This window comes from Epinephelus lanceolatus, chromosome 12, assembly GCF_041903045.1.
Source record: "Epinephelus lanceolatus isolate andai-2023 chromosome 12, ASM4190304v1, whole genome shotgun sequence".
Classification (NCBI taxonomy): Eukaryota; Metazoa; Chordata; class Actinopteri; order Perciformes; family Serranidae; genus Epinephelus; species Epinephelus lanceolatus.
In genome coordinates, this window is record NC_135745.1 from 32,191,921 (window position 1) to 32,204,516 (window position 12,596).

Sequence of the window (12,596 nt, forward strand, 5' to 3'; positions counted from 1 at the left end):
GTTCGGTATAAAGAAAATAGTGCCTACATGAAACTGCTCACAACAAGGTCTGTGGATTATCTTGAGTAACTGGGTCATTATTTCTGGAGAGAGACAGTGTTGAGTTTTTCAAGTGTATTTATTTGGTGCCATCTAATTCCATTATATTGGAGATTATGATCCATTGTATTGGAGATTATATTATCTCCATCACTCGGCAACTCACACCAAAACAGTTAAGATTGATAAATAGCACTACAAGTAAGAGGACAAATATGTATTTTTGATTTGGGGGTGAACTGTCCCTTTAAATTTAGTGAGACATAAGATTCAGACGCCTCCTAACCTTAATAACTTTTATACAGTCCCTAACTTGCCATGATGTGCCGATGAATTTCCTTGTAAACATTCTCACACCATATAGGCCCCTGTATACCTCCATAAAACACATACATGCAAGCAGATGCACACATAATCTGCCCCTAACATGAAAACACTTGCACACAAAAAAAGACACACACACACACACACACACACACACATTCACACAGCCTCAGGATCATCCTCAGTCAGTTACATAACGGACTGCCAAACGTCCATCTTTATTGAGGTCAGTTCTTTTAACGAGAAACACGCTCTCCCAGCAGCTGTGTTAGTCAGCCTGGCGGTAAATTCGCCTTCACCTTCAGGCAAAACATATACCAAGAAGCTCTGTCAGTTCTGCAAACCTTGACTTTGGACAGCTATGGTAATAGTGTTTGGAGCAAATGCATCCTGACCTTTGCTTGTTTTTTGTTAGTGGAAATATTACAATATATCAACACAAACACATGCAAACTTTTTACATGGTTTATTACCATAAACTAAAATGCACAGATGTGTGTGTTTGTGTGTTTGTGCCTGTGGTTTCTGGCCGTGGGAGAGAGCCCTGAGGGAGACACAGAGGGGTCACATATAAGAGGCTTTAGGGCAGACAAGTGAAAAGGAGGCCCTTTCTTGGACAGAGACTACGGATTAGGATGAAAGACCTATGAGTGGGGGATGCTCTCTCTTTTTTTATCTGTCTCACACTCTTGCTGCATCTCTCTCCCACATTCTGCACGATATCTATTCAAAAAAAAAAAAGAGCAAGACATAAAGAAGAAGATACAAAGACGGACACAGTGGAAGATGCAGAGAGCCAGATACAAAGCCATATAGATAAGACAGTGAGATAGGGGCAGAGCAAAATTCGAATTGAGACCTTGACAGATCGATAGCCTCTTTAGAATTCAGTTTGTGAGAGGCCGAGAGAGGCCATGCAACGCGCTGCTCTTTTCCCAGCCACTTGATTCGTCACACATGCTAAGAGAATTTAACACACTCTCTTCTGGCAGGCAAATATATGCTCCACACACATGTACATGTGAAGATATACGCAGATACAAGGACGTGCACTCATTGAGTCGACGTCCACGCCCACGGTTTGGCCTCTATTGAGACACTGAATGAAACACCTGCACTACAGCCATGACTGCACAAGTTTTGCAATTTCCTGCATTCTCTGCAATTTTGTCGAGAAATTACAGAGCAGCATATAGCTTTAAAATCTCACACAACAGTGCATAGTGTCCCGATTATGTTATATATGGATGGCTGCAGCTTTAGGTACGTGCATTGAGTCAAGCTCAGTCCATGCGTGTGCTGTGTATCAAAGCAAAAATAACCCTGGCTATCACACACTGAGGCTTGTTTATGTTGTTGACAAAGCGGGCCAACAGATCTGAGTTAATGTGACAGTTAACTAGCATTAATTCAGGAGCAAAGGTAAATGAAGCGGGCCTGCGGACACGACAGGGGAGTGCGGTGGGGATGGGAAGACGTGTGTACTGTACCACACTGGACCATGCTTGGGTGAGCATGTAGGCCATGCCAACAACAATGCATAATACAGCCTCTGGTGATGGGGGATGGATACACACACAACACCCCCACCTCACACACGCATAGACATACACTTGCGTCAACACACACACACAAGCTCACACGCATGCACAGACATTGACGGTGATGGGGCATGGAGCAGTTTATGCTCATATCAAGAGAAAGTCTTTGATCAGTGTGACAGGAAGGGCACTCGCCCAAAGGAATTAGCTAACTCTTGCCTTGCAAAAGCACATTCACAATAAATCAGGCATGTTTGCATTTGCAACAGAGGAGCAGAGAGAATGTCTGTCTGATATTTAGCTTCATTAATATGCTAAATGTATGAATATGATTTGTTCCAGTTCAGCGTCCAGAGTAGCATGTCCAAGAGTGGCATGATAACCATAAAGAGAAGAATGTGCAGAAATTCAGGTTGCGTGTATAATCCTCTCAGTTTAATAGGTTATTAAGCTGCGCAAGCAATTTACATATGGCTTTTAAAATATGCACAACCACCAGTTTTATTTCTCCTGTAAATATATTAAAATGACACAGTGTTTTCTGACATGAAGACTGTGCAACTTATTTAACATTTTGTTTATTTCTGCCTGTGGATTTGGAAGCTACAGTGTTTAATCATGAATACAACTAGGGAATGTTCAGTCTCAGAGTGGTGTGCACCATTTTGTTACGGTTTGCAGGTTGAATGACATGACTCTTTGAAACGGTGTGAAACAGGCTTTGAGGTACATTTTCTCTGGTTTGGTGGGTGTGTCAGAGGTGTTACCCAATCAGCAGTGACATATATATAAATGAATATGTAATAGATCTTTACTTATTCTAACGATTTTTAAAATTAGAATTTAAATGTAAATGTTTTTCCCGTGCCAATAAAGCCATTTTGACTTAAACTGAATTAAACTCCACCATATAAAATGGCAGCGTGCCTGTGTAACGCAACAGGGTGTTGAACACACCACCCTTTCTGTTGAAATAAACGTTTTGTCGAGGTTGAATGCAGCCCTGGAATTCATGTTCAGTGGCACCTGGAAGTTGTTCTGGTCCATATTCTGCACTCGAGTTCACATCCTGCCTGAAATTCTTCAAGGTATTATGTTTCATGTTTCCTTAATATTGTATATTTATTATTTATTTCCTTAAAGGGAAAATTTGACTTTTTAAAAAAATAAGTTAATTTGTTTTCTTGCTGAAGATTGATGATACAAGTCTGCCTGTTAGATATAAAGCTACAACTAGCAGCTGGTTAGCATAGCTTAGCATAAAGACTTGAAACAGGGGGAAACAGCTAGCCTGGCTCTGTAGTCCGAGACAAAACCTCCAGCAAAACTACAACTTGTCGTTTTTACACTTTAGTTTTTGTGCAGATTAAACTAACAAGATATAATTAGTGAACTTTAGAGCTACTGGTCAGGTTTTTGTTACCTTCAAAACACAGAGAAAGTGAGTAGAATGGACACTCCCATTCAAATCAACATAGCAGGATGATCACAGCGTTGGCCATTTTTATGTGTATTGTTGCTATTGCAACTGCTGCAGCACAGGAACCCAAGGTAGGCTGCTCAACCTTGCAGCAAATTTTTCCTAGTGGTCAGTTGCAGTATTGCAGCACAAATCTAAAAGACAGTAAAAGACACGTCTGTAAAACATTTGACAGGACACCTCAAACTGCAAACAAGGTCAATTATGAATCCTTCTAATCAGAATTTTTGATCCATTGTGGTTTTATATTTGTAAAACTTTCATCAAGCCGAGAAAAGAGATTCAAAAAGCTGTGACATCCATGATGTAAAGTCTATGAGCCGAGTGGGAACTTGCGTGTGGGTCCAACAGGACAAATACTGCTGTGCCTATTCAGTGGGCCGCGTACAGTGGAAGCAAAACCCGGAAGCTAGAAAGCTTTTTTAGCGGATGCACCAGGCGAGCAACTCCCCATCTTGGCATCCAGCATCTAGTTATTATTAAAATCAGTGCTGAGCAGAACAACTTCTGTATAAACTTCTGTATAAACAAACCCATGCGCGACAGGTTGTGAACTCACTGAGGTGAGGTTTTGCAGTAACGACCAAACAAGCAGTAGAGTAGTAGTGCAAAGCATGGAGAGGCAGCTTTGGTTTCTGTTGTGTTGCTGCTAGAGAGGAATTGAGGATCGCCGGATTTACGTTACAGCGTTACCTACTGAAAAAAGTAACTCATTACAATTCCTCCACTGTTTTAGATGGGAGATATGTTTGAGCAGAGACTTCACTACCTTATATTGAATAAAGAGCATAAACTCATGTTAGGAAAGGAAATATTCTCACACCTGTTTTCTTTATTAAAAAGAAAAATACAACTATACACCAATCAAAGTTTCTCTCTTTCTTTTCCAACTAAGACGAGTTTAATTGCCTTGACAAACTAAAACACGCTTTATTCAAACTCAAAGGAATCAAAATAAAACGTCTCAGTTAGTCTTGTTAGTCAACACTCACCAACTGTGGTTTGGTCAAAATAAACCCTTAATTCACTCAGTTCAGTGTTAAAATTAACTGATCTACATGCTGTGTTTCCCCCTGCTGTCTCTCTCCTCTCAGCTGTGCACTGAGAACCACCTCTCACTCGATCCTCAGAGGCAGCTACAGTAACGTTACATCATGTTTCAGCAAGCATGCAATTAATAGCATAAAAGATACAAAGAAATGCGGTAATATTTTAAGTGTATTGCTTTTTTGGAAACATATCTAAATAACAGAGTAAGACTAAATAACGAAGCTCTCAAACTCACACACTTTACGGCTCCGTGGATGTGTATTGTTGCCATAACAACTAAAAACAATCACCATGTTCTTTTGTATTAGTGAAATGACCACAGCAAACAGCGCAGTGTCCTCCCTACTCATTCTGTTTCTATGTTTTGGACAGAGCCAGGTTAGCTGCTTCCCTTGTTAACCAATGCTCTGTCCAAATTATAAAGCCCTCTATTACAAATCTGTGATTCTAGGCTATATAAGTAAAACTGAGGTTTTGTTGGGGGTAAATTGGATCTCATTTTGGCCAGTGCGAAAGGTTGTCATCCACTTGTTCATAGATTTGTAAAAAGGAGGAGAAGAAGTGACAGAACAAGAGCAGAGAGCAGAAGAGAAGAGGAGAGGAATTAAAACCAGCATTGTGTCAGAAATGAACAGAACTAAAAGAATAAATGGACCCAATCTGGCTGCACTTGCCGTTAGAATAGCTGCCCGTCCAAAAGCCTGTGCCCAATCCCCCATGTCACTTTTGTCCATCTCCAAACCCTGCGGATGCTCCGCTTGTATAGCAGATGCACATAACCAAAGGATGTGAGGCATGAAAGCAATGGGAAATTCATTACATATTCCTACCCCCCTCCGTTCACCATAATCACCACAATTAGCAGACATCTGCAGTGACTCCAAAGCTGGGAGTGTATTCAGGCAATCAGAGCAGCTTCACCAGCACTGACTGCAGCCCCCTCTGTGATGGGCCTCATCCTGAAGGGAAGCATTCCATTAGAAACTCAGTGATTAATTGAGACGGAGAATTTGCTCCTGGCATCGAGCAAGAATGAAACCCGACAGGAGGCATCCATGATGGCAGAGTTGTATGCAGGGTTGGTGGAGGTGGTCCGGAGTTGCCGGGGACTTTGCCATACTGTTGATGGTGTGAGATAAGGTGCTCACACTGTGGTTTCACAATTAGCTGTATGAGAACAGTTACCAGACAACAGCCATATGTAGATTTCCTGACCCATCAAGTAAACAAAACCTGTGTGTGTCTAATGATAACCAAGCTTTTATAGCTACTTGCATTTGGAGGCAAAAAAGGGGATTGGTGGTGTTCACTATTCTCTTTCAGAAAACAGATGATATCTAGATTCCCAAATTACCCAAAGCACAACAGCCCTGTATGACACACGTGTGTATTCATTTGGCTAGTGGACAGATTTATCTCATATGTAAGGATTAGCCTAACTGCTCACACTTTGAGATTTTGGGAAATAATTTTATTCACTTTCTTGCACAGACCATAGGAAATTAGTGGACATAAACAACATGACGTTGTCACCTTTGGTTTGTAGATGACCATTTTGAAGCCTCAAATTTGGCTGTCGCCATCTTGGTTTTTGGAGCAAGAAGTGATCAAATCTGGACCAAAGGTTGGAGCTGTGGAAGAGTGAGGGTGGATCTGACGGAGAACAGGCCAGGGATGGTTAACAAATGCAAAGTTATCCATTCACGCTAGTTAGCTAATGCTAGCTAACTAGCTTGGTTAGCAGCCAGGTTCTTATAGGGTTCGGGAAACTGAACACTGAACAAGCAGTCCAGTCACCTGAAGAAAATGTTGGCCTTGCGTGATTCTGCAAATCGTGGATAGGCCTACGATACATTTGTATGTTTCATACATATCATATCAACATTTCTAAAGTAATGGAGTATTTGAGCTGACTTTGTCATCAAGAGGTGGAGGGACACTGAATGACCTGACAACTACGTGAGACGCCTGCCAAAATGCAGACCACTGTTCGAGACCAGCAAATGACAAAACCAGTTGTTTTTTAGTGTGGCATTGCTGCGTCTTCCAGCGGCTGTTTACCCACAAAGCATGGATCTTTCCCTTGCCATAACTAATGTGTTTATGTGCTTAAACCTAACCACATGTTAACCGTGGCATTGATAGATTGCTACATAGTACAAATGTAGTGTATTTGCAGAAACGTACAATGCGAACATTTCCTCTGGCAGATGTGCTTGAACAAGACAATTTTAGGTGATCAAAATGATACAACTAACTTTCATGAACTTAAAATGTACTGTGAAGATCAGAGTTCTCACATACATGAACAACACCAGTGGTGTAGTGGAGGGTATACACAGGTGTAAGTGGTATATCCACCTTTTTCTCTGGCCATTTACACTACACTGTACCCACTGTTACCAGCTCACCCTATTCCCCTTTATGGGTGGTGGCCTTGTGGGTAACCTGTGAGGGTGTGACATGTGCGTCATTGTGTGTGGAGGGAAGCAGCTCTCTCGGGCCATCTCATGAAGACGGCAGGTGGCAAAGAATGATGCTAGTCAGCAGAATTAAGTGTCTAGATAAGCTCAGGGCTACTGCTACACCTCATGAGAAGGCCATGTTTATTGTTTTGTGGTGAAAACTGCAATTGATCCATTGTTAGCCTCCCCATCCTTCCTTCTGCAGAGTGGTCTGGACTGCTGGAAGCTAGTTACCAGCTAATAACAGGTAAGCTGTCACGGAGAGAAGTAACACCACCTATCTGCCAAAAAGCCATTTGAATATATAAAGTATACCCACTTCCTCCTTGGTAACTTACCCATCTACCTAATGGTACACCCACCTCATCAAGTACCACTACACCACTGGACAACACCCCAAAACAAGTTCATAGCTACTTAAATGAACAGTGTTATGGATATGCATTGCTACATGTCTATCCTTGAAGACTTGAAACTAGCGATTGAGACCATAAACTCAGTAAATCAGTAAATATTTACTGAGATAATAAATCAAGTGAGAAGTAGGGGCATTTTTTCAAAGACTTTGATTCAGTCAGACTTTATTTTCCAACTAGTGGCCTTAGCAAAAAATGCAGGTGTAAGGAGCTTTCATGTTGCTTCCACACTGATGAGAGTTACATGAGGAGATTGATATCACTCGCACACCTAAGACTTTTATCAATCTTCTCATCTCGATCTCAACAAGAAAGGGAATTAACATATTTCCTGAAATGTCAAAATATTCCCTTAAAAAAAAAACAACGTCTGACTGGATAATTGTCAGAAATGTTGAGTGGCCTACTGTACAGTATGTGCTCCATCTGTGGAGGATGACAGCATGTTAGACAGCTAATTACTGAAGCAGTTGGAGATGTCACTCTTACTAGGCACAGTATGGGACAGCCATGGTTTTAAGCCTCAGCTTAATACGTTGTCATGGTAATCAACAGAAGCACATCGGACACTTTCCATTTGTGTTGGGTCCAGAGCCGGCTTGTGTCTGGATCACACACACATGTGGACATGAGAGTAAATACGAACATCAGTCTAGCTTACACAGGCACGGCTACACATCGGCCTCATGCAAAAAAAATATCAACTTTTTAGGAGGTGAGCAGACAGACATTTTTGCAGATTGATGAAGAGCCATTTTGGAATTTATATGATTGACTGCGTGAAGATTTTGTTCGTCGACTCTTGACTTAGTTGGTTCAAAGATATCATCACCAGAGGCGAACTGACTTAGAGCGGGTACGATGGGAACAAAAGCGGGAACACACGAACATTGTGTTGTGCAATTCATTACCACTGTTAAGGAGGTTTTTCAGCAGGATTACAGGAAAAACTTCAGGCCCGTTTATCATGAAACTTGGTGGAAAGGCATTGGATGGGCCAAGGAAGAACCGATTAGGAGCAAATCCAAATCACGGGTCAGATATATAAATTATTGGCCTTGAGGTCTGCACTCTCCAAGTGAGTTCTAGCTCACTTCTTGTATGACCTTTAGGGTAAAACTGTTGAAATGTTTATTTGTGACATGCTAATACATAGTGTTTACAGCACATATAGAGAGGAGTCATAAAGCTAGTGAGCTGAATCAGCAATATCACCTATACAACAAGATCTAAAGTTTGCTAACACTAGCTAACATAAGCCACCACATGCTGCTGGTAAGAGTCAGTGACAAGAGTCCATTCCTTGATCACCCTGTCAGTTATTCATGTTCCTTTAGTCTGTAAGGGATCAAAAGAATCAAAAGGGGTTTTCATAAAAATTAATCCAAACTGTGAGGATTGTTTTAACAGCATAGAGTGGCGCTGTGTCGGTATGCTGGGTGCCGTAACTCACTCTCTCTGATCTGCGTCTGATGGAGCTAGATCAAATAAATGATTCATAACTGATTTATTATCTGAAGCCTAATTTTTATACCAGTAATATTCATACTGGTTTAAATGAACAGTTTGATTGTATTTCCCGATCTTTGCTGATCAACAACTGTGTGTGAAAGGAATTAAAGGCCTGTCCCAAATATAGGTTCCTTAATAAAGCCTGCCCGCTCCATGTTAGCAGATGGAACATGGGCCAAACTAAAGACTCAACATATGTCAATTAAATTTTTACCAAAGATGGTTTCTGTCATTTTAAACAGTACTTGAGCTGCTGATGTATGTTCAAGTGTTGCTTTTTCCTGATAAGTTTTAATCATGCTGCATTCATGTGCTCCTCCCTCAGGTGGAAACAACATGGACGCTACAAAAAACATGTGTTGTATTCTATTGCTCAGAGCATTTAAACAACACATTGATAACAGATTGAAGCTTTATATTACAATCCCCTAAGACCACTAAAATATTGCTTTACCTGACTTCTTATCAGGGTTAATGCAGAAAAATAACTTTTTTAACTTTTTGCCTAGGACACTACACAGAGAGCACCTAATGATTACAATCTAATACCATAATACAAATCACAAGTAAACAAAAAATTGACATGCAAAAAGTTTATCTCCATCAACCAAACATTTACTTTAATCGACCAAGTTTCTGCGTATATGATGTCAATTCTGCAACTCGTGTACCAAAACTTGTGCTGACTTTAAGAGTTGCTTGAGGAGAAATGTTCCCAGATGGCACCTCATTTTTCCAATTATTTCAACACTACATGAATGCAGGGTCTGTTATTTGATACCATAAAAAAGAGACCTGATGTCATGATTGACAGCTGCAAGCGCTCACGAACAATGGCACAGATCGCCATTAGGTTGGATGAGTCTATTGGCTGTAACTCAATACCTCTGTTTTAGTTCCTGATTGCTACTGCACAGACTCTGGCTCCAGAGACATCACCAACACAAGATGGCGGCACCCATATCCGGGATATTTTCATTTTTGAGGAAGTGAAGACAAGTTGTCCATCTTCATATAGGCCTACGTACAGTTCATCGTAAGAGTGTACTGAAGTAAGCGGGAGCGTACCTATGTTCCCACAGCCCTATGTTCCCACAGCCCTATGTTTCCACAGCTCTATGTTCCCACATTTCCTTTTTCATAAATATGTATCAGATTTTATCCCCCTTTCTCCCAATTTGGTAGCAAATTACACCCAACCTATTATCCCCCTAACCCTAACCCTAGCCCTAGCTCTTGTGGGAGGATAGGGCTTAAGTTGAAGGGAAATGTAGGAACACAAGACCTAATTTTGAAAATGTACTAGAAATGTGGGAACATAGGGCTGTGGGAACAAGTGAAGCAACAGTGGGGAATAAATTCAATGTTTCATTTATATTTGAAACTTAAATATTGATATCATAGTATCACAATGCACATATAATAATATTGTGTACATAATCTAATCATGTCCATGTCTTTCTTTCTCACTTTGTCTCCGTCCCCCAACGCGACCTGGTTGCCTTTACACTATCTGTCGAGTGAAACTGCTCTTTTTGTGCAATGTTGTACAGGTATGGTTACAGACCCTCACTGCACCTCCCCACACTTGTATTTTGAGTGCAATTTGTTTGCCAAAAAAAGACATAAAATGCACAATAAACAAAATTAAAAATGATTTTGACTGAGAGCATTTGGCTATTTTTATTTTAAAAGATTTATATCACGATAATATCATTATCATGAACTCAATAATCGTCACAATAACTGTGTAGTGAAAATCTGATATCATGCCAGGTAGTTTAATTTTTATGAAACAACTGTTCAACTGCTAAATAACCTTTCTTAAGCTGTTAACATGAAAATGTACTAATGCTTTATAGATCAATTATAAGAGATTATATGTTTGTATTGTCAAGTTGTGACTGGTTGAAAAGATTTCTGCACACTGACATCTAAGCAGTGTTTCACTTTTCTGCTGAGGTTTCCGTTTTTTAAAAACCTTCATCAGAGCGTAAATGAGGCAACGATAGACAGGCAAGTAAAAGTAACCAATCTCATGATGCCTCTCAAAGTCAAGGAGGGATCCTTAAATGGTTGAATTTCAAGGAGGCTACGTCATAAAATGTTGCCAAAGCACTGTTCCAATGTCAAGGATCCGTCAAACCTACAGAGGACCAAGTCCTTCTGTAGGAGAACTTTCAAGGATGCATGTGTTTATCCTTAGCAAGCGTGAAGTACCCACAATTCTTTTATTTGCCAGAATTGAATGCGGGGCCTCTTCAATGACGCACACCTGGGCACTCACTGGCCTGTTCCAATGCGTGTTCATTGAATAGGAAGGAGTCTTGCCTAGCCTCTGTAGGACCCGACTTGGAAGGACCCATCCTACCAAGGATGCTTTGAGAAACACCTACAGTCTAATCATTGGCAATATAGGCATTTCTCAGTACCAAGTACGCCAAGTTCGGACTTGCACACTTTGGAGTTCCGACTTGAAAAGTTCGTCTTGGGAGTACAAACTCCAAAGGACGGCTGCCATTGCCGCTGGTCTGTGAGAAATGCATTCTGGGATACCTGGCTGTCACACAAATCACCTCCTGATGCATCCCCGATGGAACAGGCAGAGCAAGTTCACATCTGGGCATGTGGACTATACTTGGCTGGATGCGGACTTTGAATTAGAACAGTACTTGGACTGTGGCTGATGACATTTCACAAGTCCGCAAGAACACAACAGGCAAGAACGCAGACTGAGAAGTGTCTAGTGTAACACTGCTTAATGGCAAACTGTGGGGCATACAAATGGAAGCCATATTTGTCTCGACATACAATACCAGAATACCAAAAATGGTGGAACATAGTGACTACAGAAAAACATATAACGGCACAAAGCACCTTATAACAGTATCAATTTACACTTTAATCACATAGTAAATGGGGCTTTGAGAGGAATCAGGCTAAAGCCATCATTAAACAGAGATCCCGAAACCTATAAAGCGCACATCTCAACACCAAAGCAGAACAAAGGGTTATGAAAGGGTATCAGGTGAGAGCCATCATATCACAATCCTCATTAAGGCCTATTGTCCAGTTGTGAAAACACTTTGACCGATATATGTTCCATCCTCTCTGTAATGACACAGTTATGTTGGTAATAATAATCTTAAGTGCTATATCATAGGCAGCTGAACTTGCTTGAGTTTCTTGAGGATATTTCACCTCTTATTCAAGAGGCTTCTTCAGTTCTGAGGAGCTGAACGACAAAGAACTTAAGATTACCATGACCTGGATGACTGAGAATCTTTACCAGCATGTTCATTATAATACTTTTAACTTATAAACCATTATGTTTGGAGTGTTAATGGAAGTAAAGGATTGGGACATTTTTCACTTTGTAGTGAGGCTATAAGACTGGAGGTATAAATGTTAGTATGAGGCTATTAAATTGATCCTCTGCAGTGTTCCAGAAGTGGCCCATTGACTAACAAACACCAAGTCTTATTGGCTTATAACTGAAATAAAAGTTACAACTCATAGATTTGTTATGAAGCCTGCCATATCAGAAAGTGGTGCTAAAATCTTTAAACCCACAGAGAACCACGTGACTCCTCAATTAAAATGAAATTATTAAATTCTTCGAAAATGGAATTATGAGGTTTTTCACATGATAGCAGTCACACACATAAAACTCCCACACGGTTAGATTTGTGAAAGAGCTGTGATTGAAGCTGCAGCTAAATTAAGAGGAAAGAGAGATTAGAAGCTTAAAGGAAATCAAGCCAAGGCT